This window comes from Anser anser (genome assembly GCF_964211835.1).
Source record: "Anser anser genome assembly, chromosome: 2".
NCBI classification, from domain to species: Eukaryota; Metazoa; Chordata; class Aves; order Anseriformes; family Anatidae; genus Anser; species Anser anser.
The window spans coordinates 126,638,981-126,656,104 of record NC_139721.1 but is presented as its reverse complement, the minus strand read 5'-3'; the positions used below and the strand labels follow the sequence as shown (position 1 = coordinate 126,656,104).

Below are 17,124 nucleotides of genomic sequence, written 5' to 3'. Positions count from 1 at the left end.
CTCCTGATGACAACCTGGACAAGTGCAGAGGGGAGAAATACCAGATCAGAATAAAAGCGGTAACGAAGAGCACTGATGCGTATGTAGGTCTGCAGCTTAGTTCACTCCAGCCCACTTGTCTGGTTTTGCAACTCTTCTCATCTTTCTTTACTGTACACGAACAGCAGCACCGACCCACTGACTGGTGTGTTGACAGAGATTCGAACGAACCAGAGCAGTATTCTGGAAATGAATACTTTTGGTTCTATTCACACGGAGAAAAATTGAAGTCTATATTCCACTTGCTATCTATGACACTCAATAACAGGATGCCCCATTACCGGGTAGCGCTTTATTGACACGCCTGTGCTGCTGCGTAACGTTGCTGCCCAGCAGCCGAGCACTCAGCACTTTGGTTCGATGCGTGAGCAGGCTGAGTCAGGAAGCAGAGCTGCCACAGGCACCGCGTTACCTTGATAACTACTGCTTGCGGCTGCTGTGGCCTTCTGGCTGCTCTGGGGACTGCCGTGAGTACAACGGGTGCCGACAAAACTGAGACATGCTCCCAAATCTGTTACAAAAGCAAAATGTCAGCAGCAGGCATGGGAGAACACTGCCAGAATGAAGTGGGAAAAACAGCTCTCAGACTGACGTAAAACCTGTTCGAATAAAGTCATCCTTAGGAAACTGCAGGTGTTGCTGTTATTGCATTAACTTCATTTTCTAGAGCAATCAGGCAGTAGGTTGTGTGCTAGGCTGTCACCGGCCTGAAGAACAGCATGTGCTTTAGGACAACAAGAGCTGACCAGGCTGGCTCCAAAGCATGGGAACTCCTTGAGCCTGGGATTGCACTTTTGCATTTACAAGCTCAGCAGCTAAAAGGAGCCCAGGTGCAGACACAGAGAGGACTGTGGGGTACATTTAAGGCAAGAGGTGCAATGCCCTGCAAGATTATCTCAGCCAATACAGACAGCTAGTTAAGTTCAGATACTACTATAATAACCTCACCTGAACTCAGTGTTGACCCTCCCCTCTGAAGAGGAGTTTGAATTAGATGAGTTCCCAAAGTCCCTTCCAACCTAAAGGACTCAGGAATCTTAATAGGCCATGATTCAGTAGGAACAATTTAAGAGAGAGGCATCTGACATACTTCCCAACATCAGACAACAGGGCATATAGCCAGTCTTCACAGGTTCCTAATGCCTTAGGCTCTCACTGTCCCTTTCCAAGCACAGAACAGGCCAGGGTTCCTTAGCAGCTCAGCAGATCCTTTAATTGCCTTCAGAAGATCCAGAAGTTGGTTCCCAGAGGCAGCAAGCAACCTAAGGAGATGGCATCCCAGCTTTGAAACCTTGGATGCTAACAGCCTCGAAGGGCTGGAAGGGGTATCCATGCCAAAGACTTGAAGGTTACAGAGCTCCAACAAGGAGAAGCTGCAGAAAGCTGGGTCAGAAGAGAGGACAGACTAGCAAGCTCCACCACCAGGTTCCTGGGAGCACTGCTGGCACCCCTGCTTTGGGGTATCCAGCTAACCTTTTAGAATGGGTTGGGGGCTTTATTTATTTTTTTATTAGGCCTGAAGTAGAATTTTGAGAGTCCAGACGTGAAGTACAACAGCGGATACTTTGACAGAAATACCCTTCTCCCTGAAGCTTGAGGCCCCAGGTAGCTCTGTTTTGTAGAGGGTTCATACAAGTTCAAGGCTGGCAGTTTAGCAGATACTCTCCTTAGGCATTTAAAAACCAGCCCATGAGGGAAAGAGTTTCTATGCCTAGTTGAGAGCCAGAAAGGGATGGCACCTGCTCAGAAGATTTCTAAATGTCTGAAATTAGGCTCTCCCACAGGTTTACTTACATGAGAATTACACTCTAGTGGGAAGGTTGTTCGAGTTTTCCTGCTAGGCTGGACATGGAGGAGCCAAGCCAACCAAATGGTAAAATATTAACAATTAAATATATATATATCTCAATTGATACTGAAGTTTTATCAACTCCAAGGTAAACTAGTTCAGTTATCTTATTTCCAGTTCATGCAGCAGCCACACAAAACAAGTGGGTGGTTGGGTATACATGTTTTGTGCCGGGCCCAGAAAAAGCAGAAGAGCTGTGGTTGTGCCTTCTGGCAGAATTGCATGCCTGTGGTGCAACATCAAAGGCAGCAACTTAGCCTGCAGGCTACAGCAACAGTCATATCTCAAACAGCCATCCAAGAATATACATTTAAGGAAGAACAATGTTACAATTCTTCCTGGTACGGGACTAAAATGGAAAACTGTGGTCCTGCATCCTTTTTTGCACTGTCCATTCTGCTGCTGAAGAGGGCACGTTGCTTCTTCACCTACCTGAAGCTCATCACATAATGCATGAAGTTCAATTATTGTTTGTAATTAAAGCTAAAACTATGAAGAACATGATTTGAACAATAACTGGGAGGAAAAAAAAAAAAGATGAGGAAAACCACACTGCACATAGAAATGCCCATGAAAAGCAGTCTCCATACACCAGAGAAAGCATGTGAAGTCAGCCTGGAGGAAATAAAAAAATCCCTGATTCATCATCACGCTAGCCAAACATTTGAAAAGTGAGGCAGTACAGTCATGAGATGATGTCACACACAGTGCTGGAATCCAGTTCGTTGCCACAGCCAAGACCAGAAGGAAAGAATTAAACGATCATTATCACACACAGAAGTGGTATGCATTGAAACACAGGGAACAGCCAGTCCAGAACCCTTAAGAATACACAGGAGACGAGCTGCTGGACTATGTGCACCCGACAGTACAATTAAACTTCCTCTCTTCCACTGATCATCGCTGTTAACTGAACACTGTATTAGGGTCTCCAGCCACATAGTCATACGGCACTTCAGTCCTTTCCTCGAGCCCTGGACAGTTTGCACTGAATACATGAGGATATAAATTCTTTGAGGGGGTTGTGGTTTGCCATTTAAGTATCACACTTCATGTTTTGCCACCCTTGCACATGTCAGAATCAAATGTGCAACTCCAAGCACATCTGCAAGATAACAAGGATAGGAAATTGTCCCTTTCCACCGACCTAGAATGACCAGAGGCAACAGCCCCCAGCACATGAGAACAGACAATTACCAAAACAGCAGATGATTTAAAAGGTTACCTTTTCAGCTACACAGGTGTGTACAATACCACCTCTTACATACATGCTACAAGGTGCTTCACCTGTACAGTATGCCTTCAGACAGACTCATACAAATTGGATATAAAATACTGTTAAGATAATCATTCTCACATCATGGTGCCTAAATCTGTCTGTTGGCAAAGCAACAAAAGAATGACCAAAGTAGTAACCTAGCAAAAGCTAAATTTAGCAACTATCTCAAAGTCTTCACTTATATATAAAAGAGGTTCAGATTGTAATTAGAACTCCTACAAAAATAATTATATGGATTTAACATTATGTTATATCACAATGAGCATGCACATGCACATCTATGCATTAAAATGTAAGTTAACAAAATTTTCTTTTAAATGAAGCTGGAAAAAGTAAGTTTTGAATAATATCTTAGGAAGCCAAAACCAAATACATATCAACATTTGAATACAGTAAGCACCTGATGAACAGTGAGTATTTTGTGACATCTTGAAACATCCCTTCTGTCCCCTTTTCTTCTCCCACCTTTTTTGAGCCTAGTCTCAGTACCTACTTACACATTGTTGACCATGAAGAATTGGGCCTTCTTCTGAGGAAGAAATTGAATAGACTTAAAAAGCTCAAGCAGATTAAAAGCTATCAACTAAAAATCGCTAGAACTAATCTAATTTTGCTTCTCATCTCACCCACACAGGCAATTTCATCATTATAATGCAGCCAATGTATCTGCCTTCAATAATGAGCTTCTCCCTCTCCCCCAGATTGAAGACCTTGCTCAAACATAACCTGCTTGTAGTATTAACAGCATACATGAGCACTATGGAGAAGCCATCTCTAGCCAAGAATCAGTGACAGGCTTTAAAGAGATTGGAAGACTTTCATTTTCTCTCTGTGTAGCTTGAAGTACACATGGAGCTGAATTTTACAGATTTCTTTTTCAAACAGAATCACTGATGTTACTGCAGCAGAGGTAAGAAGGGTAGCCCCCGCCTTTTAGACCCCATAGCCTGCACCATTTTATGGGACTGGGGAAGGAAGTTGGAAATCCTTTTACTTTTGCATTAGAGTGTGCTTCCTATGTTGCAGCCATTCAAATAAAACACACCAAATATCTCAAGATGCGAACAGATCAACGATGTATGTAATTTTTTATTAAAAACTGCTCTATCACCAAGAAGGAAGAATAACATTTTTTAGGTTTAAACAGTGATGCTTACCTCCTGTGAAGTCTTAACACAAAGGAATACACTGATGGAATACAAAAACTGCTTACACACTAAAAACAATTAGCTACCTGTTTCTCCCATATTTAAAGTACAGTTATAATAAACCCAGTAGGTTTATTATAATTTTAACTCTCAAAACCTGTCTGACTATTGCAGTAAATATTGTAGACTCCAGTTCCTTCTTTCAGCTATATTAGGGGTTCCCTTGATTATCTGCTGCTTCTGCACTTCTCTTCATTCAACAGAAGGATACCCACAAAAAAAAAAAAGGCTCACTAAAATCACGTAAGCTTCTACCTGCCAGCAGCTAGTATCAATAGAAAACTAGAAACTCACATGAAATAGGTGCATACAAGCACCTGGAAATTTAGCATGATGAGAACTATACTGTAAGGAGAAAGTAAATCCAGTAGCATTACTTGACAGTCAGAAACCTTGGTAATAACTATAGCAATAGAAACTAATTCCTAAGACAGGAATGGCAAGGAGAGCTCTTTGCAACTATAAAAAGCAATAAGGAATACAAAAGTGGCTTCACGTGCATGTAATTAATATGCAGCCAGTAAAATACTGAAGGATCAACACAACTATGAACATGTACCAGGTCCCAGGGTTACTTGTTAGAGGCAGAGATAAGAACAACAAAAGGATGAATAACAGAAGTTCAGAAATGGTGCTGAAAACAATGCAAAAAGAAACTAAACAGGTGTATTTTATAACTAATGATGAAAATTTAGAGGTGAACAAGCAGTTCACCTACTTACAGAAACTTTGTAAGGTCAAGAAACCTTTCTAAAGAAGAGAAGTATAACACAAATTGCTCTTATGCTTCCAACTTCATGTTATCTTCCCCCTTCCCAGAACAAAGGTGGGCAATGGACCAATTACAGGATAACAAAAAAATCAACTGAGCACCCAGAATAAAAGTTAAACACACAGAATTAATCAAGTAAGAATATTTTTTTGTGTGCATTTCCATGCCAGTAAAATCGGCCAGTGTTTAAATCTCTAGAACAATACTGTCCAGGAAAAGCAAACAACAAAACCAAACAAACAAATCCACCCTGTTCTATATTGCAGTTACTACTCCAGGAAAAAAAAAAAAAGGCGGTAACAGAAGTGCTAAAGGAATTAGAAGCATCCAGTTAGCACAAGCTAGCACGCACCATGATCTTTGGCCAGAGAAGCTGTGGATGCCCCATCCCTGGAGGTGTTCAAGACCAGGCTGGATGGGGCTTTGGGCAACCCGGTCTGGTGGGAGGTGTCCCTGCCCATAGCAGGGGGTTAGAATTAGGTGATCTCTAAGGTCCCTTCCAGCCCAATCCTTTCTATGATTCTGTGATCCTGCACTATGTAACACAGAAGTGACAGTAATGGCCAGCCTCCCAAAAGACAACTGCATATGCCTTTTGAACATTTTGTGTAAAAACATAGAAGCAGTAGGTTTCTACAGGTTTTAAAGTGTCTTGGAAAATAACAGTGACTTAAAATAACATTTAAACAGAATTAATAGACAGCTTTGCTAAGTGATAGCTCCTATCTTCTGTTATGCACTCCTAAGACACTATCCATACATGAAGGCTATTAACTTCAGCATGGATAAAAGAAAAAGTAATTTCTACATAGAGATGGCTAACTTTTTTCTATGCATTTACATGAAATTTTATGTAGATGCCGTTAAGATCATTTTGCCTCCACCTGGATTTCATCCAAAGAAATTTAAAAAGCTGTCTTGAAGAGAGGAAGCCCAAGCAAGGCACGCAGGCTGCCACAGGGGTGCACACACACACTACATACACACCGCCCTCCACAGTCCTCAATATTCTGCTCAGATTTGCTCAGTTTCCTATACTTAGCCTGAGCATTTTAAGAGGCTGGCTGTTTAAAAAATTTCCTGGTTATTTCAAGTTACTAGGATTCACTACATATCAGCGAGGGGTTTTGTTGTTCCCATTTTTGCTCTACAAACAAGTACTTTTTTTCCCTACATTGATTTTTTTTCCTGCATTGCAGTGCAGATATACGCCTTCATCTTTTCTCCACCTTCTTCCAATGAGGTAACCCATGTCCCCTCCATAAACACAGCTCCCTGTCGCTCCATGGTGGGGCTCAAGCTCCAGACCTTGTCCTCTTTTCCTGCCAGAGCTGGAAGGCAATGAGAGCCTGCTGAAGGACTGCAGGCACACAAGCACCAACACCTGAAACGTAGGAGTATGCAAATGAGAATTAGCCTCCTGAGCTTTCTTTCCAACCACACTGCACCACGCAGACTTTTTCTTGAAAAAAAGGCAAATAAAATAAGTAGTGAGAAAAAGCTATTTTAATCGTTATTTTCCAGTAAGGAATGCAACAGGTGCTGAGAGCTGTAGGAAAACCGCATCTGCTCCCCTGAGATGGCAGGCCCTGCCTGATCACATTTTATAATACATATTTTGCAGACGGACAGATTGCCCAGAATCTGAGGAATGCGGCCCATACCGCTGCGAGACCATAAAAAACGTAAGGAAATCTGCGGGCTTTCTTGCGGCAGGGATCTGGAATGCCCGCGCTGTTTACGCAGCATTATAATGGTAGTCCCCACACTATTGTCATGTCAGCGTGATTAAACCCAGTAGCACTCCTCGTCCTAGCCAGAAAGCTGGGCAGTTTGCATGTCACACTTGTAAACCCTGAATCCTTTTAGTTCTGCACGCAGCGTGGAAGCCCATTCGCCCACTTAACTTGACCATGAAGGTGGAAAGATGAGAATTAGGGCTGTTTTCTGAAGGGATTAAGGAGGGATAACAATTGAAATTGGGCCAGCCCTCTGCTCGAGCTTAGAGAAGTTTGAATGTCCAAGGATGTTTGTGAGCTATTGACATGCGAAATAATGGCTGCTATGTTTGCCTACAGAGTCACTGTAGGACCAGCCTCTGACGGAAGGCTTTGCAAAAAGCTCTGGGGTCCGTGAAGCAAAGAAGACGGTGTATCTTAAACAAAATCGTATTGTCTGGTCTGGCCAGGCACTGAGGCAAGAGAGTCTCTCATCCATCCGCCATGCAAGGAGCCACATTCCTTCAAACGCGTTGTTGCAGCAAGTTTCAGGGAATTGCCACATTTATATGCACCACACAGATAATGCACTCGAAATGCTTTGAGACTGATATGAATAGGAACTATTCTTCCCTTTAATTAGCATTTTTGCCAGATGAACACTGCAAAGTGCCAAGCTGTGGAATGCTATTACAAGTTCAACTCGACAGACAGTTGACTGCCAGAATACAGCCAAAATCGGGAGATTTTGTTTTCCATCTACGACTCAGTTCTGCCTACTTGAATGAAAATAACTCGGCCATCAAAACAATCAGCTTGTCACAGGACAAAAAGTGTGCCAAACAAACCCTGAAAAGTCATATATAAAACTCATCTGAACTCTTACGCAGCTGTATGACGTTCTTTGGTTAGCGTATTAGTCACTATCCATCAACCATTAAAAAAGTAAATGAGTTAATATACTTCCTAAAAGGTATTTTATCATAAAATTACCCAGATTTTTTTTCTGCAAGTCAAACAATTGATGTTAACTAAAAAAAAAAGACCATTTACAAATATATTTCAAACATATTTCTCCAACACTTCACTCTAAGTTCTGACCAGGAGGAAAACTAAGCATCCAGCAACGTAGCAAAGACATTAGTTATATTGCTTGCATATTGGTGTTCTTGCATTACCAGATGAATTGACAATAAAATAGAAAGACAATTATAGATTTAAAAAAAAAAAAAAAAACAAAACAAAACATTGGCTTGTTTCCTAGCAACAGCTCAGCTAAAATTACTTAACATTTCTACTCAATCAAATGTAAATTTGACTATGTTATCCTTTAAATGTTGATTATAACAGCCCTTTTCAAATGCAAATTCAATGTGTAAAGTGAATGTAAACGTTGACAAAGCTGATACGAAAAATCTCCTGATTAACATCATTTGCATGTACACAGCAACATTATTACAAACCTTCAAAAGACAGAAGGAAATGGAAATTGGATAGAGAATCACCTTCTCCATCATCTTCTTTCTTCCCACTTTGTTAAAGACCAAAACAGACAAAAATATAGAGCCTTTTGGACTGCGTGCAAGATTCCAACAGTTTAAAAGTGCAAAGCATCAGCTCTATCTGAATGTCATACCTTGTTTTGTTAGCAAATACAATAGAGTGACAAAATCTGCTTTATTTCTCAGTCACAGAACATGCTGATTATAGTAAATATATATAGTGCAGGGCAGACTGTAATGTTTATAATACCATTCAGACATTGATAGCTTGCAAGTTTTCTTCCCTCTTTTAGCTGTAATTTAGCACGGAAAAAACCCACACAACTGAAGGCAGGGGACAAATGAACATGGATCGCTCCCTTCCAAAGTTTGAAAGTTTGTTCTGCGCTATTAATCAGCTTTGAGATTCAAAGACATTAGTCAGGTATGCATACACTCAGGACTAGATAATAATGCTTCAACAGGAATGTTAAAACTTTTCTTCTTATTGCAGCATTCCACAATTAGGGTATTAAAATACACCGTTTTACAACATGCACGTTACAACTACTGCTACTCAACCAAAAGTCAGCAGGAAGCCGAGAACAGATGCACTGTACCTTCAGCACATTGCAAGTACTCAGAATTAACATCTTCAATTGAGAATATTTTCTAGTAGTAAACACCATCTTTCCTTCTTAATCATCTCAGTAAGGACGCCAGGCTCAAACACAAGATATATATCTACAGATATAAATGTTAAGCAGACTTGTATTTGGCAATTTGGCAATTTTTTCATCTTGATGTAACACGGTACCTTGATAGCTTGCTGTGACACGTGCTACTCCACTACATTTACACTATGATGACTTGCACACCATCAACTGCATCAGTGCAAAATGGATAATTTAGTATACAGCACCATAAAACATTAGGAGATGGATGATATGTTCCTAAAGAAAGCAGATGTACTTTCTTCCTCCACTAAACATTCTTAATATAGTTATCACAAGCCTGTTGAGGATTATCTCCTCTATTCCAGATTAGAGTTGTTACTTTAAGTATTTTAAACAGGATATAATCCTTCTCCTCTCCAGCCCCAGCCTGCAAACTTTAGCAATGTCAGATCCTAAAGGCTGAGACAGAAGTCTTTACAACAAATCGCACAACACAACAGATGAGTATTGGAAAGAACAACTGGTATAAGTGTTTATATTCATATCAAGCTCAAATCCTTCCCGTCTCAAAAAAACCAATCCCACTTCAAAACGATGGGTCTGGGACAGAGCCAAAAGTGAGTTTTGGAATTGACCAAGAGCTGGGAAGGGAGGGAAACCCAGGATGACACGTGCAACAATACTTAATCCTCCTGTGCCATTCCTGCCTGCTCCCCCACCATGTACAAACTCGTTATATTTGCCAGACAACTATTAGCCAGAGTCAGTTTTAAGGATACAACCCACATCTGGAGAAGCATCCTGAATCAGATATGGGCCAGTCTTCTTCAGCAAAGCCTGAAGCAGCAGGATATCTGGACCTTACTTCATAATGTCCTTTGCTCCTATGCTGTATGTTTGCTGCTCCACCCAAATCTAGCTTCTGGCAGGAGAAACAAGGAGACTAACGCATCCTTTTGTGAAAATTTTGAGGTATTATAGTTTATTTTTGTTTGGAAAGGTTCCAGAAACCCTTAGAGTACACTATATACACAGGAAAATACTATTATATGCTTGTTAATATATATTTTCAAGTAACTTCCACAGTCTGAAAGCCAGGGTCGGTCACAATGATTTACTGCACAGAAAAAGTAACCTTATTTGACTATATGGTACTATAATTAAACACACAGCAAAATACTCTGATTTTATGACTCTCACCAAATACATGGTTTACAACCCTATTTTTCCAACCCATGTTTTTAGCTGTAACCCTGCAGAAATACGAACAACAATTTTCCAACTATAAACAATGAAACTAAAGACAACAAATTCTGCTCAAAGTCTTACATCACTGACTGTACGATTTACCATTAAATACACCATCAGTGTACATGATACGATAGCTGCGTGCTGAAGGACAATCAGCCTGTGATGGAGTAGCTGCAGCAGCAGTAATGATCAGGTGACTGGACTCTCGCCTCAAAATCATGACACAACAGGTTGCGAGTTCATATCCACTACAGTGACTAGGAGAGATAACGCAGTGTTTGTTTAACATGCTGGACAATTGATCTGAGAACTAAAATAAATTACTCATATACTCACAGAGTTCCTGGAAAAAAAGGCACATTTACCAGTAACATGAGAAACATTTGCTGCAGAACAAAAGTATGTAAACAAAACACAGGCAAGACATGCATACACAGTTACCCTATACCATATGGCGCATCACTGCCAAGAAAGTTCGAGTTACAAATATTTTAAACAACTGAAACTCAAAAATGAGCAGAAGTTAGTTAAATGCAGACAAGGAACCAACAAACAACTGTTACTTGTGCACACCGCCCTTACCGACAGAAATCGCCTCAAAGGAACTGTTCAGCCTTAGGTGAGGCACTGCTGGGACTCTAAAAACCATAGTGCAGCTATCCAAACTGCATGAGGCACTAGGATCCACGATTTAGAGGAAGTTACCTTTCTTTCAACTCGCCAGTGGCCCAACTTTAAACCACTCTTTTCCTTAATTCTGAATAAAACACACAACCAAGGTCCACAACTATAGATAACTTCCTTTCGCCTTTCACATTTTGATGATCCAGAAGACCCCTTTCAGCCCTGTGCAGGGGGACCAAGTAAAAGCAAGGAGAATTAAAATCAGAGCAATGCAAGAGCAGCCCAAGGTGGGGGAGCAGCAAAGCCAGAGAAGGGAAACAAAGAGACTGGAGGAAAAACAAAACAAATTACTGCAAAAATACCAATCCAAGTTCCTAGCTCTCCTAGTGAATTATACAAGAAAACAGTTCAGCTGCAAGCAGCTACAGCCCAGAGAACCAACAACCTGTTCTCATCTGTGAGGTAAATGTGGTCAAGGTAATGTCACTCTCATACTATCCTTTCTGATATTGCGGGCAACATTTACTTGTAACATGACCTACAAGTCAAAAGAAAACCCTCTTTTGACACTCGAGTATTAACATTCAGGTGAAAGAACAAGGACTGAGGAGGGACAGAGCTGCAGTTTGTATAGAAACTTGGTTATAACCGCACACATGCTGCGTAACCCTGGCAAGCGCTTTCATCTTTTACCTTGCAGGCAAACGTCCCTAGATTTAAAGAAAGAAAAAAAAAAAAGAAAAAGAAAACCACACACCTGTGAATGAACGAACAAGACAGCGCGATGACCTAGAAATATCGCCCTGCCTCGTGATGTGCGAGACCTCAGACAGTCACCATCCACCTCTGCAGAAGGCAGGAGTTGCAGGGGGATAGAAAGCAGAAGAGAAAATAAATAGAAGCAGTCTTCATGGCGGTGTCAGACTCCACGAGCAGGCCTTCAGCCAGACCACAATCTGGTTTATGATTCATAGAAAAAGAAACTACGTTATGTTCACAGACCGTCATTTCTGCCACAGCTTCTTTTATGGGCAGTGGTTTTGGTAGATAAACCGTATCTGAGTCAAGAAGCAGCTTCAGTAAGCACCTCAGCATCAACCTAAGTCGTCGGCACGCTCCTTTCCAGCTCTGCAGCACTGTGCACTGCCGCGCAGGTGGCTTCAGAGAAAAGTGACCCCATCAGTGCCCCCTGTCCGGGGAAGGCAGACGCTGATAAGCACACCGAGAGTACAAGGATGAGACAAGTGACATTCACGAAGGAACCAGTTGCTAATCAGCACTCATTGGGATCCTCAGTGTCTTCACAACTTGACATTACTTTCTGGGTGGGAAACAATTATTCGGGATCCTAACTAATCTGTTCTGACGAGCAAACGTATCAAGCGGCATATGTGACCTTTTCGCCCCTGCAGCAGACTCTGCTTACTTGAATTCCTAAGTTCTTGAAGAACAGAGAGGATACACAAGGCATGAAAAAAAATCAATAAAAACAAAATAAAAGACAGGAAGATTTGCTAGCTACAGGAAAGAGCATCCGTTTTAGTCCCACCACTGCTTACATTTTATTCATCAATTTTCTCTTCATCCAGTTCCTCTCTTTCTGCAGAGACAACCTAGCAGCAGCACGTTCTTATTATTCAACACGAAGTCAAATATAATCCCAGATGATTAAAAAGCAATAAAGCACTCCTTCAACAGATAAAACAACAGAAACACAGTCAGAAACAGCACTCTTGCTGATCTGGAATCTCTCTCTCCCTCGCCTTCTTAGGACCATTTCTGGCACATTCTTCTGGTCCAAATACACACAGAAGAGGAAAGGTTACAGAATAAAATAAATATATATTTATAAAATAAAAAAGTCAAAAGACAGCAAGAAATAACTATAAATATAGCAGCTAATATAAATAAGAAGTTCTTGAGTACTTTATCAACTTTGGATTCAGAAGTGGTCTCACAGATACTGCTCTGTAATTAAAGCTCACAGACACAACACAAAGCTTAGAAATTAAATTACTTGGCTGCTGGAATAAATATTTATGGTTCACCTCACCTGCCCACATATTTTGATCATTTAAGATTTTCTCCTTCACAATCAATTGAGCCGACATAGCTATCAAAGGCTCAACAGCAAGATTTGTGTGATACAGAAAAACAAAGGCAAGAGTTATTGTAAATGTGTTTTAAAAAAAGAAACAGTAATCAGAAATATTAAGTATTTGCATACTCCTCTGAGTAAAACTCATTTTGAATTCTATGATGTCCCCAACTTGAAAGAGGAATTAGACTTCAGTTTCCTACCCAAAACAAATTATTTATTTGCATGCAACACACTTACATGTAGACAAAGGAAAAGTAAACATTCTTCATGCATATATATGTTCATTTTTATATACTTATGTGTAGGCTTAGTTATGAGGCTACATCTCCTGATATACAGATTGGGATCTTTATAGTGGAGAAGTCACCCATGCACAATCCAAAAGTGTCAGGGGTCACCAAAAGACTGTTTTCAGAGGTGCAAATTACCTCTCTGTTCTGTGAGCGTGCGAATCCTTCCTGCCCACACACCTGTGGCATCTCCAAACAACTCTTGTCACTGGGAGGCGACGCAGCCTTGCTGCCAGTATTTTCACTTACACAGTGGTCACAAAGTCTGAGAATTATGATTTTCACCAGTTTTACTACTTGTTGAAAGATTTAGAAAAAAAAAAAAAGGAAGGTGTCAGTGAGTTAAAAAAAAAAAAGGCACATACCCAGAACACAACCCCCGACACCACCACACAGATTTGCCATTTTATTCTTCTAATGCATTGGTGCCAAAGCGAAAGTTCAAGATCTATTACACCAAGTGGAAATGCCATGAAGGAGGAGATCAGATGGCAAAACAAGCAATTCGAATCCTGTAATAGCCTAGACCTATTAACATTGTGTAGACAAGAGTGGCTTTTATCTTATTCCAGTCTGCTTTGCAACAGGCCTTCCTATTTCCTTCACCCCCCTGTACAGAATCCACAACAGCAATGCTGGTTCACAGTTACATGAAGTTAAAAACATGCAAATTCCACTACTATACTGTATTTGATAAGCAGATTAATCTCTGTAGTCCACATGCACAGCAATGTGTTGGCCATCTCTTACAAGAAATATAATCTGTTCATCATGTCAGTGGAAGCAGAGGGAAATGTCAAATCATAGAGGACTAAATCCTCGATCCACAGCAACTGTGTGCAACTTCAAAGCTGTACACAAAGAAGAAAATATGAAGTTGAAACAATGCAGAAATCTCTACCTAGTGGTGAGGCACTGGTGATCTTTAGAAGTCATATCTGGCATATTCATTTCTATAGGAACACTGGATATATGCTGAAAAAGAAAATGTAAAGCCAGATCCCTCGTGCTCACAGTTGGCTACAGAGTGCAGTGCAAGTAAGCCATGTCCAGGAATCATGGAGCACTATTTTCATTTTCCCACATCCAGTTCAAGCTGGTAGTATTGACACCACAACAAGTGCACATCAGCAGAAAAAGACTGCATGTATCTCAAAATCTTCACTCCTCATCAGAAGGCTTCTGCATGAGCTGCTCCCTCAAAACTAAAACATGAAAATCAGCTGATCACATACACGCACATGCCCGGTATGAGACCCAAAGAATACAAAATGTGTAAGAACATGTTCAATCTCAGGAAATGCCCATAATCAATCCTCAAATTCAATCCCCGACCAAATACAAAACCCCACAAGCCACTATTCCATTTATCTAATTCCTTAAATCGGGCCCATCACTGTCGTTATCTGAGTTCTCGAACACAACTGACAAATATGCACTTCGCAGCCTATCTCATTACTACTACATGTTTGTGAAAGGCAGATACACAGACTTTTCTCAGTTCTTCTCCAACCAAGATATCTGTTAAAAAGTCTGTGTCTCCCCAAGCCAGCAACTGTGTTATTCAAGCCGTTCTGGTAAGGTCACGTCATCGTTACTGGATGTCTTTCATATTACAACACATCCTAAGCAACAGAAACAAGATTACAGCTAAACAAGATTCTGGTATATTAACATGTCCATCAAATAACTAGTAAATGTAATGATTAGGAAAACTTTTGTAACTCACGTAACGTTCTCGAATCTCTTCCCCAGCACAGAAATAACTCTGTGCGCTCTCTGCACTGCCTCCATTCTCAACGTCCACGAAGGGAGGATGGAGCAGACTCTAAATAAATCTACCTCTCATTACCACAACTTTTCTTTCCCCAGGTCATCAGGTTGGAATAGCTTCCAAGCTTCATTTGTCTGCCAGTATAAACATTTCCTATGGCTCCGCCATGTAACGATGAAACAGCTTTGTTTAACTAAACCATGTATGTCTATTTTAAAAAGCAGTCAGTACCAAAAGATGGCACTGCAAAAGGCAACGCAGTTTTCAGAGGATGAAGAGTTCAGCAGTCCCTAGATATAAACCCTTCTACAAAAGTATCTTATGGTGAACGTGCAAGAACTAGTATACTCCTCTCCCCCTAACACAAATCACTATTTCTCCCCTCCTCAAGTAGAGGAAACTCAGAGAGTATCGACAGATACAGGATAAAGTATTACAGAGCAATGTCATAGTTGTGCTATTCTTTTGGATGCACAGCCCAGAAATCACCTATGCAACTGGAGATAACAAACAGTGAATATATCCCACCGTAAGACGTTATGTGAGATACCATACAAACTACTGTTTGTCTAAGTCACACGGATATACGTGCAACTGGAAGGGGCAGTATTTTGTTCTGGCCAGGTGAACTCATGACTGTTAGGATATGATGAGCTGTTGTGATTGTCGGAGTCCTTTTTCACATCCTGCTGCATAGCCATGGACTATAAGACTAACCATAAGACTAACTATAAGACCATAAGACTAACTAGCAGAGTACAAGGAAACAGAATGACTGAGACTTCAGCTTCATATACCTACGGATCAACAACAATGTACAGTACTTAAGATGAGACCACTGCACAGCATGGGTACCAACTGAGAAAGCAAACCTCCTTTGCCATGCTGTAAAACATTTTGGGGTTCAAAATATACAATACAGAGCAGTTCAACCTGTTGCATTGTATTAACATGGGGGGCAGCCAGTTCCTTGCCTCAGACTCATAAGATGGAAGTCTCACCTTCCATCACCTTCTGGTAAAGGTCTCTGGGCTTATGTTCTGCTTTTAGTGAGAAGTTAGAAAAAAAAATAAAAATCCAAACCTTTGCTTTCCCGAACGCTTGTCATCAGTTCTGCCTAATACATTCTAACTTCCATCATCCAAGACGTGTGGTTGCTTCACTTCAGAGGTTCAAAGGTGGAAAGCTGTAATGGACTCATGATGAGGAAACCAGTCAAAAAAAAAAAAGTCAGGACAGGAGGTTCACATAAGCTACAACTTGTTCACTAAACTAGCTGCAGACTACCTGCCAGAGAGGTTATTATTAGGAAGCCTTTTTTACTAAGCCACCTACCTGTGACAACAAGGTGGAAAGTAACCAAGCAGTAGCCAGAAGGAAAAGCCTTTATTATCTTCGAAAGAGATCTATTCTGCTGTGGAATCACTGGGAGGGCAGGAGAGTGGGGAGGAGACAGAGAAAAAAAGCAGTTCTGCTACAACAGCAATAGAACAATGTTTGTTTAGAAGGGATGGGCAACTGCCAGTCCAACTTACAACAAATCCAAGGACTCCAAACGTGATGACTTTAAAACTGACCTTAAGGGAAAGTCTACTGTGTTCTTGAAGGAACAGGAAAAGGATATGTCATATCTGACAAGAAGATGCACTATTTTTTCACGAAGAGTGCTTCAGCATACACAGTCGCTTTCTCACCGTGCTGAACACCAGTTCTCTGAACTCTGCCCTTTGGAGCAAGTATTCAGGTTCTCAGCATTCTGAGCAGGAAAGCCAAGCAAAAAAATTCAAGTCTCAGGTACATGAAGTTGTGCTTCAGGATGAAAATATGGAGAGAAACGATCTACATCAAGATCATTAATGCTGCTCTAAAAGTGTGATCTAGACCAAGTGAATTAAATAAGAAAGTATCTAGACAGATTACCTGCAGAGAAGAAAAATTCTTAATACCAAGAGGGATTCAGCTTGAGAGCTAAGGTAGATAAAATAACCTATAGAGATGACCCAATGTGAAGATTTATAGTAATATGGACTATAGGCATTTTCAAAGTTAATTGACTTGAGG

General features: G+C 40.8%; 1 protein-coding gene across 1 annotated transcript in view; it reads right to left on the bottom strand.

The window, feature by feature from the left end:
• JAZF1 (JAZF zinc finger 1) overlaps positions 1–17,124 on the bottom strand; it is a 190,249-nt gene that overhangs the window by 160,485 nt on the left and 12,640 nt on the right. The gene's annotated exons all lie outside the window — the stretch shown is intronic.